This window comes from Tachypleus tridentatus, chromosome 4, assembly GCF_004210375.1.
Source record: "Tachypleus tridentatus isolate NWPU-2018 chromosome 4, ASM421037v1, whole genome shotgun sequence".
In the NCBI taxonomy this organism is placed as follows: Eukaryota; Metazoa; Arthropoda; class Merostomata; order Xiphosura; family Limulidae; genus Tachypleus; species Tachypleus tridentatus.
The window spans coordinates 54415849-54433834 of record NC_134828.1 but is presented as its reverse complement, the minus strand read 5'-3'; the positions used below and the strand labels follow the sequence as shown (position 1 = coordinate 54433834).

Genomic DNA, 17986 nt, shown 5'->3' with positions numbered 1-17986 from the left:
TGAAAGGGCGAGCATGTTTCGTGGGACGGGGATTCGAACCCACAGATTGTAAGCCGAACGCCCTAACCACCTGGTCATGCCAGGTCAAACAAGTTTAAGGAACAACATAAAATACGAGTTGGCGAGACTAAAGAAACTGTTGACTGATAACAGAAGTTCATTATTACGGTGTCAACAGTGGGAATTGCAGAAAACATTACAACACCCCTACAACTAAAAGTGCGCGCATGTTTGGTGTGAAGGGGATTTGAGCCCGCAACCCTCAGATTACGAGTTGAGCGCCTTAACCCCCTGGCCAGACCGGGTCACTAAAGTATGCAGAGAAGTTAATAACACAACTTACACTTTTCAGATAGTTACGTTACTCTACTTAGATATCTGTTGTACCATCTGCAAAATTGGTAACAAGCCACGATTGTCTACTGTTTATGTTGATTCTTTGTATTCAAAAACGACATAGAAATAAAAACAAATAATTAAAACCATGAAAAATTTCCGTAAAATGTGCTATCGGTACCATAAGTTCACGCTTTTTCTTCTTCTTTTTTTTATCATTCATTCTGTGGGTCTCCACACTAGTTTACGAATTGTATTAACAATTTAATCTATATATTCGTATCAAGATATTACAAATATGAACTTTGAATCATATTTTGGACAAATCCAAGTTATTTTATTAATTTTTAAGATAAACCTACTCGCTAATCACATACAAATAAAACTGCTATATAACAGAGGAAATTAATAAGTTAAACAGCAAGGTGACTGATAAAAATGTGGTTATTTCTTAGCTACATGATCATTATGTATTCGACTGATATGTTGTTCACAGTTCTTGCTTTACTCTCAATTCTCATACATATACAAAGTTCGTACTATAATTATCTCAATTTTTTCTCACTTTCAAATTAGGAATTTAACACAATTATCGTCAATGAGCTTGTTGGTTTCCATGCTACCTGAGCTTTAAAGGAAATTCTAAACCCACTTTAAAAGTACTTAGATTTATGCCATCACCAAAAATTGTTACTGCTAAATAAGTTGTACTCGACTATGGTAGTTATATCTATACACTATCAGCAGGAACAATTGCAAGACACTTAGCCGAGGCCCAGCTTTAAGATTTAAATAATCTCTTTGGCATCGCATTTCAACAACCAATTAGACTAAGGAAAAATATTCGAAATACGGTTACACGTACTAAAATCACCATGGTATAGCGTGTCATTATAATTATTTTTAGCAATTACATGAGAGTTGATAAAGTATTCAAACTTCAAATATTAACGGATAAACCTACCCTGGAAATAAAATCTTCATAGAGTAATGAAACTTAACATCAATTAAATAGCATTATTTTGTTAGTTTGAAAATCATTAAAGATTGTAATGGGTCGTATATGCTCGTGTTTCTGTTTGTTTGTTTTTAACCACAAATTGCTCAATTGGCTACCTAGGCTATGCTCATTCAGGGATCAATCCCCGAATTTTACTGTTATACGCCTTTAAGATTACTACTGATCGACTAGAAGAGGAGACAAATACATATATAAACATACTGCATTTCACAGAAAAGGTGACATTAATAAGATATTATTTTGAGGGAGGTGGAAATTCGTTAATCAGTTAATAAAATTTAAGAAAAGCAACAATGATATATTGCAATATTAATCAAAAATCTGTGTTCTCTAACAATTGATATAATTTTAATGTTAACTTTTAATGATATCACATGGAAGAAAAAAAGAGTAAATAACGAAATGAACAATGATATGTTTCACAAGTTCTAAAAATCGATCCTTATGTGTAATTTGTATGATCAGACGTTATATGTATCTGTAGAGTAATGAAGAAATACGAATCTCAGTCTGAGGCTAATTTTGTTTATTTGCTGTATCATATAAGAACTGGTGGGATAGAACATACACTGAATATCAAGAACAGCATAATAATATCAAGGTCACCTCTCCAACTTCTCGTCCAATAAAAGTTAGACAAACGTGACAGGGCGAAACGTTTCTAATTTAGCCGTGCACAAGGACTGCTCTAGTAACCCTGTACGTGCTCTGACGTGCCGCAGTTGCCAGAAACTGAGATTAAATTATCCGTCGCTATGGCAACTAGGAATCCTTGTTAAGTGTTGCCGTCTACTGTTAATGAAGCAGTTAGATAGAATAAAATTCTGACTAGAGGCTACAGTTAGTTAGAACAGACGGATATGTTCAAATATTAATGAACGGCCATGTCCTGGATGGACGCACCACATATGCGGTAGTGATATTGCACACTTGGTCATCCAAGTGATATAATAAGCGATAGTAACCTTTATATATATTAGTACTTGCTGGCAGTATCTTTTTTTCAGTAGAAGTTTGATGTTACGAATTTATCTTAAGGTAAAATTTATCAACCAGATCGTCGTAAAGTACAGTAAACCTGTCGATTAGTAGGAATCAAATCGGGTGTTATAATATTGAAACAAAATGTCAATTATAGATCTTCTTAGCTATTGAAAAGTTTAACATGAAATGAAATCAAAACATTGTGAAAAGTGATGAAAGTTAGCATTGATCAACCAGAATGTTGCAAGGTACAAAAGCTAACGTCAATCAGCGTTTCTTAGCAATTGAAAAACATCACAAAATAACCAAAACGCTGTCAATTAGCGCTTCTCTGCATTTGGAAAATGTAGTGCTCATCAAGCGCTAAGTCGTTACCTTTATGAAAGGTAACATTTGGTAACAATGAGAGGGTTAAGATTTCATTAAATTAAAGGCCTAGTGCTTTCGATAGTAGAAAGCGTGTCTTCTTCAAAGATGAAATAGTTCATTAGAATGCAAATTGTGGATATAAATTGAAAATGTATGTCTGGATGGTTAGGTTTAGGCCAGTACTTTTTTTTAGACTGATCCTGAAACAAAACAGACCATTGGTATCATGAGATATCGTGTTATCAAAGTCAAAATATAATTTTATTGCATTAGTATTTATTCAATGGAGTTTATCTTACAAAACACTAATATCTCATGTAATTCAGAAAAGACTGTATCACAAACTACAAATCTGATTGTAAATCAGAAAGTTTCTATCTATTAATCACTTTAAAACTTATGACTTAAATAACTATAGATATGGTAACCTGTTCTTAGCTAACAAAATGAACGAATATGGATAAAAGATAGATAATAATAATCAGAAAAAGGAAGAACTAGAAGTAAAAGAAATCTCATTTAAATTTGTATAGTAGAAATAATACACCTGTATATATACTAAAATACGTAATTTATAAATAGAATAACAAGTCCGAAAACCTTTCCGAAATAATTGTATTCTGTGAAAAGAAAGAAATAGAACTGGTAAGTAGCCATATAAGAGACATTTATTGACGTAACTATTCCAGGCTCAAGACACAACCTTGACTGGTAAGTAGTCATATAAGCAACATCTATTGGTGTAACTGTTCGAGGCTCAAGACACAACCTTAATGTGTAATTAACTAAACTCCCAGACGTGGCATTTATCTTCAGTTCAAGTAAAGATAAGTCGCTGGACGGTGGTCATTTTCAATCAATTACTGCACGACAGTCTTGTCAATTCCTTTCTTACTGTGATTTATGTCTCTAGAATATGAATTTTATGTTTATTGTGTAATCGCTTTAGCTTAAAGTTTGATATTATATATCACCTTCATAACAATAATAACTTTCTCAGTGACACTGATAGATGAGAATTTTTTTTAATAATGACAACTTAATCTTGTTTTTAAATAAAAAATATTACGCCATTATTTCGTTGATATTACAGAATGGCCATAAGATGGATAAAACCAGAATTATTCAAGTTACAGTAAACCTCAAGATATTTTCAAATATTATGTAATTCTTTCCTCACTATTCGTACCTAAATCCCTCATGAAGAGAAATTCAATTTTTACGTCTACATACTTCTGTCTTATAAGTCAAAGATATTTAATAATGATATTCCGATTTTGTTTAGGGGAAAAAAACAACTAAAAATAGCAATCATTAATGCCAATAAAATTGGTCGTCTGATGAGAATAATGTTAAATTCATTATTGACTCTTATGATAAAATTATACACTCTCATTCGGACGTTATGGAGTTTAGTCGAATCATAACGTCTTTTATCCCCAAAAGTAAAATTACACGCTTTGAGCAAAACATTCCTTTCTGAAATTTAAACAGTAATCAGTTGCTAAAATTCATTGATTATCGTGTTAAAAAACTATGTATTCATTTTCAGATGAACTAGTTAAGGAAATCATTAAAGATGTCAACCGTGAAGATGGAAGTTTAAGAGAATAGGCAGTTTTAACGTGAACTCGACATAAGAGATGTTCAAAAAAGCAACGGTTTATTATTTAAACATTTTTTTTAAAACAGGACGAAGATACTTTTATTTTATCAGTAGTTTAACATGAAAATCAAGAAGCATTGTTGTGCAAAACTAATTCCTCATAAAAATCATATTAAAGGTTTAAACTACCATAGAACTTGTGATCGAATTAAACAATACTCTGAACAGGTATTTACACAAGCTTATTTTCTATTCTAGCTCAACGAACCAAAGTTTTGTTGATTTCCTCTCATTATTGCCACCCTAGTGGCACAACAGCGCTATGTTTGTGGACACACAACACAAGAAACTGGATTTCAATAACTGTGATGGGCGGAGCAGAGCTAGCCCATTGTGTAGCTGTGTATTTAAAATATAAAACAAGCAAACCTCTCATTTTTAAAACTATATATATATAGTGAAAATTATCACAAACAAAAACGGATTCAATAATGTTTTTAAACATTCCTTATTTCTTCAAAACTAAATAGATGTCTATTCCGAAAAAACAAACAAACACAAAAACCAATTGCACTACAATGGCCTGTTAATTTAGTTAAAATGGTGGATATAACTTAAACATGACGTTTCACTTTTACACCAAAACAATAAGATATTTGGTTTTTTTAATAAAAAGTTCCACTATATTAGGAACTTAAAATAAAAAAAGGATACTAAATTTAACACTAATCATCTGGGAAAATCACACGCGAGATTTAATCTCTGCTTCTGAAATCATATATCAGTGGATAACTTAAGATATTACGCTGTAGATTATCGTTGGTAACTATTTATCTTTTATTTGAGTATTACACGTGGAAAACTTCTCTTCTGACTACTCTGCCACTCATCTAAACTCTATTGTTTCTTGTTGATATACCACATCATCAAACGTCATTGGATCTTACCAGATCCTCTTATATTTTATGTAATACAACTGCAAACCATTTTAACACAAAAGAAAATCTAATTCCTAAAGCCAATTAATCACACCTGCATGCGTTCTCTCTTGTTTACAGTAAAGTATATTGAAGAAAAATCAGAAAAAGAACTTCATATGTCTCGCTTAAATCTTTAAATCTAAGTCTTCACGCACGTAGTCGTAAGAATTTCAAAATCTACTCACTTAATGGAACTTCAGTTATATATATATATATATATAAGACTCGCTCTTAACAGCTCGAAACTATTACAAGTTCACAACACTAAAACTAACAAATATGCGTTCTGTTTCCATTAATCTCCTATTCTCAGTAGCAGTCATGTTAAAATGAACATCGCTGCAAGATATTAAGCATCTGCACGCAGATCTTATTCTATAATATGATCCTATACTTACGTTTACTCTAACACGTATTTCATAAACGGAGTGATACCTTCCAAAGTTTCAGTATCTTATTTAATAAGTATTTCACCTTTAAAACTGTTGCTTTCTCTAAATCAAACTATTTTTTAAACGAAAACACAAAACATGCTATTGCCAATGGGTTGAATGTTTGTTGGATTTTAAGATAGAAAAAAAAACTCTAGAATTTGAACAAAAAATCAAATTTTAAAACAAGTGTAACATTGCAAAAGTAAGACTAGGAATTCTTTCTCTGGTGAGATAGCGGGCAAGTTTACGGAGTTACAACACTTAAATGAAGCGTTAGGTTCCTGTGGACACAGGTGTGATAGCCCGAAGTGTTTTTTTTTAAATCAAAACAAGCAAAGCGTACATGTTATGTTTTCGTTAGAACTGCCTGTAAAAATTCTCAAGAAATTGCAAATACAGGAAAATTTGTTATTAATCTAAAGTAGGTTTTTATACTTTTTACATTTATAATTGTTACTTTATACTTAGCCTATATATATATATGGAAACTTATATTGCGTTTCTTTAAGCTTTACTATTCGCGACGAGTCGAGGCAACACTCATAATAATCTCACCTGTTCGTTTGCTAATGTTTATAGTGTTGCATTTTAGATCACTTATTTCTTAGAAAACATTATAATGTGTTGCATTTTAGATCACTTATTTCTTAGAAAACATTATAATGTGTTTCATTTTGATCATTTCTCCTAATCTATACAATTAATTATTTAGAAACTTTAAATGGTGTGTAAAATTGACTATAATAACATTATTTTATCCACGCTTCTGATCTTGTACGTATTATATGATTCCTACAAATCACTTGTATGATATAGCCAAGAAGAGAATGAATAATTATTTACTAATTTTTCATATCATGTAGTAATCATATCAGCTGTGATGCAAATTAGTAGTAATGCGCATGGTAAGTGGAAAAAAGCGATAAAATTCTACGTCATCCTGATGTGCAACTGACTATCGAATTTTATTGGTTGATTTAGATTTTTTGTCCGCTTTTATATTCCAAAGTTACTGATAGTGACTTATTAGTACTCTGGATATTTAAGGGTAGAAACTGACAGTGATTACGCGCTCTTATCCATAAAACTCGCTAGTCTACGAAACCCGATAAAGTTTCAGAACATAAATATCCACAAATCATTAATCACCACATTACTTTAGCTTAGCCTCATGTCATAAACATTCATAAAGGAAAACAGTCGATATAACTTTAGACGGTGAGTATCCACAAAGCGTAAATCTCAACTTATACTTATGTCGTAAACATTCATCCACAGGAGAAAACAGTCCACATAATCTTATGATGATGAGTATCCACAAAGTATAAACCTTAACTTAGTCTCAATTCATAAGCAAAACAGAAAACAAGGCACAGTCTTATAAATATCTACTGATTACAACATTTTGCACAACCATTGTTGATAAATATACATAAAAGCTTAAAAAACTAAACTGAACAAAAACATAAACTCAAGTAAGCGTAAAATAATAAATATGGACAAAACTCAATAAATTTTTGTCAAAATCATGTTATACCATACAATTTTAAAACCGCCGATTTATTAAAAAATACGAACAGGATAGTTTCCTTAAAAGCAGCAATAACTCAAGACATTATTTTATTAGTGAGACGGTTCTAATTTTTGAATTAAAATATCGAGCTAAATTCTTTAAAAATTTTCTGTGCACAAAGTACATTAAGCGAATGAATGTCAGATTCTGTAGTAAATGCTTGAAAACTTTATAAAAGATAGCCCTGTAGCTGTTTTCTCCAATAAGGTAACACTTTTTTACTAGAAATTATAAACTGACCTTTATAGGGAAGAGACTAACGTCAGTAAACTCTGAAGGGTATTAAGAATCAGCTTAAAGACTCTTAGGAGAAACAGTTATTCGACAAACCTGTGTTTCTATGGCAACGTAAATTGAGGTTTATTGAGTAGTAGACCGTTCGTCTGGTACAAAACACAATCAATGTTTTATTTAAAACTATGCTTGAAACACGAATTTGGAATGTCTTTGAAATCCCGATAAATTGATGTAGCGAGGATAACGAGAACTTCCTCAAAAAATTAAAGATAAAATCATTATCAACGAGGAAATTAAACTTGAATGATTTTCACGTTTTTTTAACTGGTTATAAATTTAATTAAGTAATTAATTCATGGTTTTCATAAAACTGACATCTATTTAATTATTCCTATACGCACATAAATTGCGCAAGACGAAACTATGTAATCAGTGATTTCTCTAATTTCAACCGACCTTTGTACTTTCATGACAATATGATGTCAAAATGGGATTCCTGAAAACCTGTATGTATTATAAATTAGCATTATTTGGATTTATTTAAAATTTTAAAAAAAATGTGCACAAATTAAATTGATGACATAATCAGAACTGGGCCTGGCATGGCCTAGCGCGTAAGGCGTGCGACTCGTCATCCGAGGGTCGCGGGTTCGTGCCCGCGTCGCGCCAAACATGCTCGCCCTCCCAGCCGTGGAGGCGTTATAATGTGACGGTCAATCCCACTATTCGTTGGTAAAAGAGTAGCCCAAGAGCTGGCGGTGGGTGGTGATGACTAGCTGCCTTCCCTCTAGTCTTACACTGCTAAATTAGGGACGGCTCGGTGCAGTGGGCTAACAACCTACTCACTTAAATACGTGTTGAAGAATCCGCAAGCAATTGCGGCCCTATGTTCCTAGATGGAATCTAATGGTGATAACTAACTAACTAATCAGAACTAAACACACTACTTTAATTAAGAATGTCTCTAAATTTTAAACAGAATTGTTGTTGTGTATACATTTCATTAAACAATTTAAAAAACACTACTTTGTATCTTTTTTCCTTTTATTTATGAAATGCAATATTTCTCCTTTAATTAATGCTTTCTTCTTACACCTTCTTTAACATCCTCAAAAGTTAACTTTCACATTTTCTCTCAAGAAACATGCAAATTGTATTCAAAACTAACTTACAGTTTTCTTTTTTAAAGTACGCTCTAAGTATAACTTACAGACACACTCTTTCTTCGAATCGAATTTCATGAGGAACCCATTAAGAAGATACTTAATCGCATTCGTCTCGAGGCGGATGCGTTTGAAATACAGGATTTAATTACATATTATTCGGCTTGACCTCGAATATTAAAATCGAGCAACCACAACTTGCACGAAAATGTTAAAAACAATTGTCCATAAAACTCTCTCTCCACCTATTAATTTGTGTGTGAAAATTATTCCAAACTAAGTAATTTAAAATATTATGAAATTTGGTATCGTTTTCCTACATTCCAATCAAACAACAATATCGAACATGTCATTTCTGTTTTATTTAAGTGATTAATGGTTGCAGCCCGTTCAGTTAGAAGTTCATGAATGATTTTTCGATATAAACCTATTTCTACTAAACATGTTTACAGTAGTTGTAAGCAAAGTATAAAAAAGTAACATTCAAACTTCATTAATTTTTGCTTTAGTCTAATCAAAAGTGTTCGACTTTTGTTTCAAGGGCGCGGCACCAGGTTAAAAATTGTATGATGAGCGTATTCGAGTTCAACACTAATAATGATTTTTAAGTTGGATCAGATGTTCGATAAATCATTATCTTATGAGCTCATCTCTGAAGATCATATCTCAGAAATAAAACTATGTATATTTATAAAAATAAGACACTTTTGAAATTTTCATTATATATTTTGAGATGTCATTTTGTAAGCTCGGAATATTGCTTAATATTCCATAGTTACCTTGAAGACCGGCCCAGCAGGGCGAAGCGTGTTAAGGCGTTAGACTCGTAATCCGAGGGTCGCGGGTTCGAATCTGGGTCGCATCAAATATGATCGTCTTGTCAGCTGTGGCGGCGTTATAATGTGACGGTCAATCCCACTATTCGTTGATAAAATAGTAGCCCAAGAGTTGGCGGTGGGTGGTGATGACGAGCTGCCTTTCCTCTAGTCTTACACTGCTAAATTAGGGACGGCTAACGCAGATAGCCCTCGAATAGTTTTGTGCGAAATTCAAAAAAACAAACAAACTGAAACCTTGAAGAACATAAGAGAAATAACTTAATGATATATATAAAATAAGTTATTATTATCCTCCTAAACATTAAAACTACAACTTCATTTATTAGCAGTCGTATGGTCAGGGAAAACGTGATCGTTTAGAAAAGAAACCGCGATCTCTAACAATAACTCTGAAAACAATATATATAATTTTAAAAATGACGTATACAAAATCACAAAAAATATATTTACAAAGAAGCATCTTCATCATTGTGACGATCACGCACAAAAGTATTCATACCTTTTTTTATAAATAATATTAACGTCAATCACGTAAATGAGTATTTTTGGCGATTGCCTAATGTTTTTTATTAAGTCTAGCCAGAAAATGAAGTATTCATGGGCAAAAGTAACAAACAATGCATACTGTATAATAGAAAGAGAAGAATAAAGATGAGTCTACAGGAAGGTTGAAAAAGAACAAGAGATAGAACAGTATTCTTATAAGTTGAAGATAACAAAAATAAATAAAATACTTTTCTATAGAACAGAAAAATAAACCAAATGATTGAAATGTGTAAAGAATGTTGTAATAATAATGAGAGAAAATAAAAGTAACAAAAAATGATGCTATTTTCTATATTTAAGGTAAGCAGACAACATGAAAGGACGTTGATATAAACTTATGTGAAAGAAACAGAACCACCACACTTTAGAGAGAAATGGACGTCTACATTCCAACTGACATGGGTAAGAATATTTTGTTAATTGATACTAGATGTAACCAGGACTGTCAAGATAAATCAAAATGTAATACACGTAGGAAGTAGAATAGCTTAGATATATCAATTAGAATCTTAATGTTGTCCCTTACCCGGAAGATGAGCAGTAAACTTGTTGGCATATGACGCTAAAAACTACTTTGATAAACGCCGTGAACACAACTTAGATTAATAACTGTAGTTTCGCGTTTAAAAACAAGCAAACAATGAAAAATACTTCTGATATCGAAATGGTAAAAGAATTAGGAGAAAGGCGTCAAACGTATGACAAATGACTCTTTAAGCTGTTATTATATTGTTTAATTAATATTACGTACTATTTTACTTCATTTTATTCACAATATGCCTTGAGTTTTATCGTTAAGAACAACAATCTATATTGCGCTTTCTTCAATGTTTACGAGTAATTTCTATTAAAAGAAAATCAAGTACAATGCATAGTTTATCAAATAATCTAAAACAACCCTGAGAAAATGATTGTTTCACTTTCATCATCAATGTTTACGTATCGAAGAAAGAACGTGATTTCGTTGATCATTGACAAACAATACTATTTTTGTAAATGAATACTTGAAACGGTAGTATTAGTATCCTTCAAAAAAAAAACCTAAAAAATATTCATTTTTATCAATTCAAAATTCACATCTCGAAAAATTTAATCAAAAATCTTAGTTATTAATTTTCAGCAAGTGAACCAACCGTATCTTAATTAATAAAGTATAAGTTATCAAGCAGCTGACGTTAGTTTTATAGTATATAAATATAAGTAACATTCAAAACCTATACCACTATGAAGTTATTGAGATCATTTCAAGAAAATAAGAAAAATAACAAACCAGTCTTTAAAATATATTTAAAAAGATATATAAAATTGGTAATGTATGTTTTGAGGTGTGGAAACAACCTTTAAGAACAAATACTTACTGACATTTCATTTTCATGCTATTTATTGATGACCTAAGTTTTCTAAAATTATGCAGTGAAAAAGTTATCTCAACACGTTCTACAAATTTACACATTTACTAACATTCAGTGATGATTTTAATGCAGATTCCAATGCAATAAGAACTTGAAGCACATTTCTCTTCATTGCTTATGAAAGACAAAGCCTATTTCGTAGATACTTTAACATAACATTTGAGAAAGAGGAGATAAAAAGAAAGAACGTTTACAGACACTTACGGGACCAATTTCGAATACCATAAGGCAAGGAAATCTCATTGATAGTAATCACTTCAAACCAAACAAACGTTAGTACGATCGTAAAAAAAGTCATTCTAGAAACAAACATGTATATAAATTGTCTTAAGTTTGTAAGCGCCAAAGCAACAAAATTTTCTAAATGTATAAATAGCCCAATATAATACTTTTATATAATATAATACAATATAATATAATATAATATAATATAATATAATATAATATAATATAATATAATATAATATAATATAATATAATATAATATAATATAATATTTTTAAGAATAATATTTCTAAAATGTATTTGCCAAAAAACAAGAACAACACATCTTAAGTGTTGTCGCTGTGGTAATTTTATTCTACTACATCTCGAAAAAAATCTAATGTCAAATGTTATGATTTCACTAAAAGTAACTAACTATATTTCATATTTGTAGTATTTTTTAATGAAACCTATAACGAAAAACATGGTTATGACAACGTTCAATAAAATCTACCAATGAGCGAACAGTAGAAACATTTGAAGGAAAAGAATAAAACGTATGCTTGAAAATTTTTGTTGTGTCAAGGTAAAATTCAGATAAGTGAAACTGTGAAAAATAAGAAGATAAATTTACGATCTACGCAGAGTAAACGTACACGAATCACCAGTTGTTGTTTTTTTAAAGTTAAATTGCTTTTATTTGTTTCCTTAAGTTAGGACAGAACACGGCCCGTTACGATTACCGCCACGTATCTTGAATGCTCAGAAAAAGATATCAACGTGAAACTAAATAACAGAAAATGTAAGAACATTTGAGAAGCAAATCTAGAATAGAGATGATAAAAAATTACAGTAATACATAAGGTGCTGTGTACACAAGTTTATGTTAACTGTATAATCTTCTACTGCGTATTTCACTCAAATATTTGTTTTAATGGTAAGGAGTGTGTTTTCTTATAGCAAAGCCACATCGGACTATCTGCTAAGCCCAGTGATGGGGAAGCGAACCCCTGATTTTAGCGTAGACTCACCGCTGTACCAACGGTGGGCGCCTTAATGATAAGGAAAATGTTAGAGACACAATAACCTCCTGAAACGTGCCTGATACATATTGAGTATGAAAGCTCATACGTTTTTCACTTAAACCTCAAAACTTTTACATTGTGATATCTTAGACTTTTATAACAACTTTTTCTTTCTTGTAGCTTCGCCCAATTCATCAGTCTGTTTGAATAACAAAATTTTAACACACATATTGTGTCTGTCATTCAGTAATAAATACCACAGACAGGTAGTACACTAATTTTAATGAATGCAGATATATTATATTCTAATACGTAATCAAATCCATTTGTGTATTATTACGTTCAATATTTGTTCCTTAAATTGAAAGAGTGATGATCCCATGGTCACATACTGCTATCTAAAACAGCATGCTGCTCAAGTAATAATTTCGTTCTAAAGCTGGGTGCAGCCTACTTATTAACATGTCGAGACGTGATGCGGGTGAATACGTTTCACAATTTTAATTCTGAAAGTGTATTAAAAGTGATACTCAATCCCACAATCAGACATCATGCGTATAAAGTAGTGTTTCTTTTTTAATTTAATATTTTCCAAAATCCTTGTATCTCCATTTACAAAAGAATAGATATGTCTTTAGATGAAAGTAAATGCCTTTGTTAACGGAACAATAGTATTTTCAAGTGTTAAAGTATATTATCCCAAAATTGTTTACTCAAGGTAATAACATGTTTAAAATATAAGTTAAAACACCACGAATCACGAACGGATGCTATAGAATCTATTTCACACAATCTACGGATGGTAAAAAGGTACTTAGTCACAAAATAAGTCGTTAAAGTTACGCAGGTAACTAAAAGATGAATTACTAGGTTATACATTTACACAAACCTTTCCCTGAGTGTTATTATTTTGACTTTAAGTCATTTAAAATAGTCTTGTCATGTAAAAATTTGCGTGTAGTACGACTGTTAAGAGGCGTACAGCCTAAAGTACAACATTTCGAAAAATGGAGCCGTAATTGTTTTCTATTGCAATAGAAAGACTCACATGGCAAAGCGTTTATGACACCAAAGGGCTACGAAACCACATCCTAAATCATCCGGAGCAACGTCCTCATCGGTAGTATAAAGGCTATGATTACGCATGAAAATCTCTGAGATCAAAAGAGCCATTGCAAGGAAGCTGTGTATGTCTCTTCGAAACTATCCCAAAACTTCAAAAGCTTTCAGACAAACCTCGAAATCAATGAAGATAAACTATACTAGAATCACATCAATCTTCTTCGTTCACATACATTTCGATTCCCTTGATGTATTTCCAATGTATTTTTGTGGCTTTATCAAAAAAGTTGAAACTTACAATGGAGGAGGATTTGTGGAAAAAAGTAGGAAGATATGTGGTATAAGATTGATTCAGCCGTTTTTCAATGAATATTTTAACAATAGAATTTGGAATTTTAAATGACAGTGTGTAATTGTGACCAAAAATGACCGTAATTGAGAATGGATGAAGTGTGATGAACAACGGAAGAAATGGATCGAAAAGAATCGTACGACCTACAACATAATTCTACTAAAATGAGATTGATTTCAGTACTTAATACTGTGAGTCAGAGAGTCTGTACGTCGGTATTCTTATAGGTAGGCAATAACATATTAAAATAGCCAGAAATGGTTAAAAATTGTCAAAAACTAAAAAAGCAAGACACGGGAATGAAAATGCTCCATTCGAATAGAGCATTTATGAATTAACTGAAGTAAAATAACAGTGTCTGAACAAATAATTTTATAAAAAATCTTAGTTCTATTTAATTACTATGACCAAGAAGATAAAGTGAAACTTAATAGTATCAGAAATCCAAACTATAACACATTTTTATTATCAAGAATTATTACCAATTTATCATAGGGTTCTGTCTACTAATCAAATGTTTACATTTAACATTATTTTCTTTGCCAGGTATTTTTTTACTATTTCAAGCCATTAAATCCATTAGTTGGTTGGTTGATTTAGTGCTTTATGGCACAAAGCAGCTAGGCTATCTGCACCAAACATCTGGTAAAAAGTTAAAAGTAAATTTAGTAAAATTCATAAAAGGAAATTAAGGTAAAACAAAACAAAGTTTAAAAAACACAAATAGCATAAAACCAATGTTTACATCTAGTCTAGAACGTTAAGAGAAAAACTACAGTAATACAAGTTGTAAAGGACTTTCTGTTGCATAATTGTAATTATCATAACTCGCCAGGAAGACTAACAGGTAAGTTCAAAAACAACTGTTAGTCACCCGAATTTAGCCTTTCCAGTCCAGGTTCCGAGTTATTTGACGTTATGGCCATTTTCAAAAAGGTAAAATAACACAAGTTTAAAAGACTGTAGCAAAATTTTAATAATAAATCGCCAGGATGACTAGCGTGTACTTCAAACAGCAGCGTTAGTCACCTGGAGTTGGCCTTTCCAGTACTGGTGGTGAGTTATTTAACGTTACGGCCATTTTCTAATTTTAAATCGAACTAGATGGACTGCGATACTTAAAAGGGAATCACATTAAAAAGGTCTAAGGTATGAATTAAAAAACTTAAATGACATTAAAAAGATTAATGGCCTTAAAAAAAAACTAAAAACATTTCCAAGGTGGGCAGTCACCATAACCAATAACACAGTCTAACATTATGGACAAACCTTAGGTCAGAACATGTTTAAAATGGTGCCGTTGTTGAGAGTCGTAACGACGGCAAGAAAGTGAAACGTGGCTTATTGTGATCTGAGTGTTACACAGACTACATAATGGTGCATCAGTTCCAGATAAAAGAAAACGATGAGTTAAAAACTGTGACCAATGCGTAGTCTAGTTAGAACAATTTCCTCTTTCCGAAACCCTACACTATGCAATTAGCTTAAATATTAGCTGGTCAAAAGTTTAAGACCATACCAAAAAGACGTCCTAAACAGGGTAGGAAATTCCCAACAAGAGGACTCAGTAGTGAGTTGCACGGCCGTCATTGCGAATAACTGCAAACATTCGCTTTGGCATGGTCGATAAAAGCGTTTGCAGAAGGCTAGTTGGAATGTCTTTTCAAGTGGTGAAGAAGGCTTAACGAAGATCATGCACTGTTTGGATTTGACGTCCATTTCCATAGACGTCCCTTGCCATCCACCCCCAAACATTTTCAATGGGGTTCAGTTCGGGCGAACACGCTGGATGGTCCAAAAGAATCACGTTATTCACCATGAAGAAGTTTTTTGTCCTGCGGGCATTTGGAATTCCAGCGTTGTCCTGCTGAAAGATCCAATCGTTTCCACACAAGCGAGGGCCTTCAGTCAATAAGGATGCTCTTTCCAACATGCCAATCTGGCCAGCTGCTGTTTGACGACCCTGTATAACTTGAAGCTTCATTGTTCCATGGAAGGAGAAAGCACCCCAGACCATGATGGAGCCTCCTCCACTGTGTCGTGTAGAAAATGTCTCCGATAGAATATCCTTATCGTTCCAGTAACGTTGGAAGCCATCTGGACCATCCAGGTTAATTTTTTCTCATCAGAGAACAAAACCTTTGTTCACTTTCCTACATCTCATGTTTGGTGCTTCTCAACAAAGTTTAACCGCGCTATTTCGTGGTGTGTAAGGAGGCGTGGCCTTTGAAGACGTTTACGGTTTTTAAAGCCTTTCATTCGTAGATGCCGTCTTATTGTTCTTGAGCTGCATTCTGCGTCGGTAAGGGCCTTTATCTGGTTCGACGATCGGCTGGTGTCTTGCCGGATAATCCGTCGAATCCTCCTGCTCAACGCCAGCAAAATTTTCTTGAGCCGACCACTTGAAATTCTCGTTCAGTATCCCTCAGGGTCTCTTAAGAAATTCGTAACAGCAGTTTTACTTCGCCCAATCTCACCAGCGATGGCACTTTGAGAAAAATCTTGCTTTTGTAGCTCGACATTTCTGCCACGTTCATATTCTGTCAACTTTTTATCCTTTGCCATGTTTTTATCCAATGTAACACAGGATATGTCAGTGGGAGATGTTGGCAACGCTCATGCTTGAACACAAATGACTAAATTTCGATACGTATTTACCGATTAACGCTTCGTTTCAGTGTGGTCTTAAACTTTTGAGCAGCTAGTATTTAGGCTAATTTCATAGTGTTTACATTTTCCCTATTAAATGATAAAACCTTTTTTCTATTTTCCCTTTTTTAATTTCGTCTTTCGAAGCTCTACTCAAATAAGTGGTTGAGTCTAACAACGCAAAATGCATATTTTTTCTTTATGTTCATTGGCGTTAAGACTTTGACCAGCAGTGTATGTAAAAAAGTGTTAACTTTCTAACAATTAAGGAGTGTAAATGCTTATCTGATTTTTTTATTTTTGCAGAACCTTCAAAAAAGACTTTTTTGTTTGGAATCCGGTACATAGCTAAGTAACGGGCTAGCTGTGCTGTTCCCATCATGGTTATCGAAAGCTTCAGGCTTACAATGTGTCATTGGGAAGTAAATATTTTGATATTAACAAAAGAAAACATTTACTTCTAAGACAAATAAAAGAACTCTGAAAACCAAAGTTTTGTCTCAGATGTTATCACGTCGGCTAAGCCGTTGTTTGGATTACTGCTGACAATATAATTAACAGCAAGGGTACCCAAATGATGAATCAATACATTCCAGTCATTACAAGTATGTTGTTCTAAAGTTTGCTCACTCCTAGTTAGATTGGCTTATTAAAGCTACGTTATATACTACGCTGTTGCTTTTGATCTTATTAACATTTGATATTATGAACGAGTTAATGAGGCTGAATTCTGATTTAAAACCTATCAGGTTAGTTTGTTTCAGTAATATTACATAATTTAGATCGATGTATATGACTTAGTAGGTTTTATTTAATGTAAGCAATGTAAATGTGATGCAAGCAATTTAATGGTTATTTATATTGAAAACATTTTTCACTTCATAAGCGTATTTACTATTATATTCTCAACAAGAATTTTGCCAACTAATACACGAATTCCACCAATGCAGTGCTATTTGCGACTTTACGCTACTGTGAGTATATTTTAAGATGACTCTTTTTGTGGTATCTATCCACAGTTTCCGATAGCAGGATCTCTCTCTAGACCGACTCGTTCGTGTTTTGTCTCGTTTATGGAAGCATATTTTTGATGATAAACGAGAATATCTTGAGAAGGTCATAAAACCCTCGTACTCGCTAGTTCAAAAATCGAATTTTCAAGATAGTTTTACCGATGTGTTTTCAAGCTTGTTT

At 32.6% G+C, this 17986-nt stretch overlaps 1 protein-coding gene and 1 long non-coding RNA gene across 9 annotated transcripts in view; one reads left to right on the top strand and one right to left on the bottom strand.

Moving 5' to 3' along the window:
- LOC143249165 (CUGBP Elav-like family member 4) overlaps positions 1–17986 on the bottom strand; it is a 489962-nt gene that overhangs the window by 361591 nt on the left and 110385 nt on the right. The window lies entirely within an intron of this gene.
- Positions 1–17986, top strand: part of LOC143249167 (uncharacterized) — a 38267-nt gene that overhangs the window by 3073 nt on the left and 17208 nt on the right. For 2 of the 3 annotated variants that reach the window (XR_013027611.1, XR_013027609.1), the window contains exon 2: positions 10389–10490. This is a non-coding gene — a long non-coding RNA (uncharacterized LOC143249167). Of the gene's footprint in view, positions 1–10388; positions 10491–17098; positions 17285–17986 lie in introns of those variants that run through there. The other variant, XR_013027610.1, reaches the window with a different exon arrangement.